Raw genomic sequence first — 3,414 nt, 5'->3', positions numbered from 1 at the left:
CTTTGATTTGTCAACATTTATAAAAATTATTCATTCTATTATCAAAACATATGTATTAAATACAATCAGTAGACATTGTAGATTTTCAGAATGTATCTGTTATCAATACTATATCATCAGCAAACAACGAAGTTGAACAGCTCGTACCATCAATATCAATACCTTTATTCATTGAATCTAGCTTAACAGCAGGTTAAAAAGCATTGGTGATAATGCTATGAATTTGCCTATATAGTGTGATAAATGCTGCTGTTTTCATTCTAAGCATTGAAAGGGTTAGAAAGTTGAAAGAAATTGAAATATTTTCTAAATCAAAATATGAGAAACATTATGGATATGACGGCTGTAATTAAATTAATTAATGAATCACTTAATTATGCATATTGGTTATGTCATAAATTATTATTTGACGTTTTTTATTTCAGAGAGTGTTTCTGTGTGTCTTGAAGCATTGAATGCCCCAAAACAACCAGCATGATAAAAAGGTAATTAAGAACTCTTTCCCTTGCCGTTCAAAAAATTACAAAACCTGTAACTGAGGAATTGAATTACCTAAGAAAGATCTGATAAATAAAACTTCAAAATACTTATTATGCTCTGATGTAAACACATATTGTACTTTTTATTTCTACAAAGATAGTACATGTATATATTTGTTTCTGCACAAGATTCAGCACCAATTTTCTATCAACTATGGCAAAAGCGGACAGATTTCAATATATGTCATAACAAAATTCAATATTTCAGTAACTTCATTTCAAAAGGATATATTAAAAAACTATCAAGTTGCTTTATATTACATTACAGTTCAGAGTATACAGCTTCCCAAAATGTTGAAAGACTAAGCTGTTTTTCGAAGGACTTGTAAGTATTTTGAATGTTTGGTTTCTCTTTTTAACGCTATGATTGAATATTTCAATTCAATTAGTCATGACACTTTTTCTAATAATTTGCATCTACATTTCAACATGTTTACATGGGAGACCAAAATAGAGTCTGTATCGTTTTTTTTTTTAAATTTTAACATTTAACATTTTTACACAGAAAGCAAAGATATGTTTTATTTCTTTCATTGTAGGTATACATCTAGGTTGAAAACAGCCATGGACAATGAATTCGGAGGTGCATACTGGAGCATCAGAAATTACAAACTTGGAATAAATAATTGCATAATACACATTTACTGAAAAGTGACTAATGTTTATGTTAAAGTGCAATATCCATGTTTGTAACATTTACTTGGGGGTAAAAGTTAGTGTTGAAAGAGACTACCAGTGTTACATTTAAATCTAAGTTACAGTGTGGATGCTAATTCTAAATTCTTGATAATCAAGTGTTTTAAATAACTTATGAATACTAATTATTTATCAAACTGTTTAATTTATCAAATTCCTACATCATTATTTTATATAAAATGCTTGTGGTTATATAATATATGTTTATACCCTTCGTTTTAGAATCCGTCCCCGAATTCCGGATGTTTGAACCTCCGTGTGACGCTCCAAGGTTTGGTGGATAATTCGTGCTATTTCGTCTTTTCGCCCATAAAAATGTTAAACTGGCTACGTTAACTGTACGCTAATTAGAGTAGTTTTGCTCAGCGATGCTCCCCGTCGGCCATTATATCTCTTTCGGCCCGCGCTCCGGATAGTGTAAGCGGGTTTTCGCGCCGCGTCCCCGCCATTCAATTATCTTGAGTATCGTGTTTTCTCCCAAATGTTACAGACAGAAAATGTTTCAACACTGACCGGGAACCGAGCACGGGACATCTCTCATGTAAAGCGGACGCTCTACCGCTTTAAAAGCTAGCTCAAAAAGCAAGCACAGTATAATGACCGAAAACCAGGGATCGTGAGTTCGAGCTCCAGCTCCTCCAACAAAGAATTGATAACATTAAGATAAGAGTCTCATGTATGGTTGCTTTACACTTGGCAATCTAAAGAACCAGGGAAGCTTATGAAATTGGAAAGTCTTCTGTATCTTGCACTATCCGCCTACTAAAATTACTAACAGTCTTCTGGAAGAGTCGCCCATGCGACTATAAATAACCTTATATACAAACAAACAAGGGCAGTATAAGTGCAACCTTATTCTATAACGTAATCCATATGTCTGGCATGTTGTGTTTAGTTTAGAATAGCTACTAGGCATAGTGAAATAGGTTTACATCGCTTCTGTCGCGAGATTAATAATTGAAAATATTATCAAATCAATGCTAAATTGATATTTTCTTGCAGAATAAAGACGAAGGGCAAAGGGCCAACAAAAATTAAAATATTTCCAATGAATATTCATAAGAAAATAAATATAACCTTGAAAGTTAACATGAATCATTTCATTTTATAGGAAGATTTTTTATTGTTACAGTAAAACCTGTATTAAAGACCACCTCTGAACAGAACCACCTGTCTCTATTGACCACATGTTTTGTTTCCCATTTTAACATTTACAGTGTATTTAACCTGTGAATAAAGACCACCCCCAACAAAGACCACATTTTGGCTTTCCAAAGGGTAGTCTTTGTAGACAGGTTTGACTGTATTTGACTTTGATATTATAAATTTGTATAAACATTTGTTCTATTATTATACTTAAGAGTTCCATTTTTCTTTATTTGACTCTTATCATCGGTTCAAAACATTTCAGTTCAACCACACGGTGTATGATCAATCCTATATTGTTGGTGCAAAACTTGCGGTGCCTTCACTTTTTGGTATAAGCAACGAACTTTAACGTACTAAAAATGTAAACACGCTATGTAGCAGGAGGCGAGTACGTGAAAAAATACGACTTTAGAGACTTAAGTTGATTTTACTGATGTTATCACGGAACTAAAGTAACTTCTAAGCTTCCACCTGCATGAAAACAAAATGAAAATCTTCAGCAGTTTTCGCCATATAATCGTTACAGTTTGAGTACTGCTGTACAGATTCAGCAAATGTAAATCGATTCTTGCATTTTTTAAAGATCAGTGATGTTTTGCGCACAGTCTTTTTTTACAAATATATTAATTTTTTATCCGTAGAAACGGTAAAAGAAAAGAAACCATTTTCTAAATCAATTTCTACTCTTAAAAACACGATTTTATCACGATATAAAGCACCAATATTTTACGTATAACACTGAACTGAGGCACCTCCGTTATTTTCTAAAATTTTAAGGTAATATTTGGCAAATATATTTTTTTTTCAGTGCCAAGACTCGTAAGCGGCGTTCATCGCTATTTAGCTCCATAAGCCAAAACGAAGAAGATCATTGACAGACCCTGTGGATATGGTAACTCCAAAAAACGCAACTACGATCTCTCCTGCACCGCTGCTCGTCACACTATCTATTGTATGAAACAAAAATATAGTCCGGGCATTTAGAATGCTGGTAAATTATTTCTTTTATGGATACTTTGTGTTGAAGTAA

At 33.0% G+C, this 3,414-nt stretch overlaps 1 long non-coding RNA gene across 1 annotated transcript; it reads left to right on the top strand.

Annotated features, from left to right (window-relative positions):
* The first annotated feature begins 202 nt into the window (after positions 1-202).
* Positions 203-3,045, top strand: LOC128551478 (uncharacterized). The gene is made up of 3 exons (XR_008368805.1): positions 203-485; positions 808-864; positions 1,079-3,045. It is a non-coding gene; the product is annotated as an uncharacterized LOC128551478 (long non-coding RNA).
* The last annotated feature ends 369 nt before the right edge of the window (positions 3,046-3,414 follow it).

The sequence above is a fragment of the Mercenaria mercenaria genome, unplaced genomic scaffold (assembly GCF_021730395.1).
Source record: "Mercenaria mercenaria strain notata unplaced genomic scaffold, MADL_Memer_1 contig_1134, whole genome shotgun sequence".
NCBI classification, from domain to species: domain Eukaryota; kingdom Metazoa; phylum Mollusca; class Bivalvia; order Venerida; family Veneridae; genus Mercenaria; species Mercenaria mercenaria.
The sequence above is the reverse complement of the archived record's forward strand: the minus strand, read 5'-3'. Positions and strand labels throughout refer to the sequence as shown.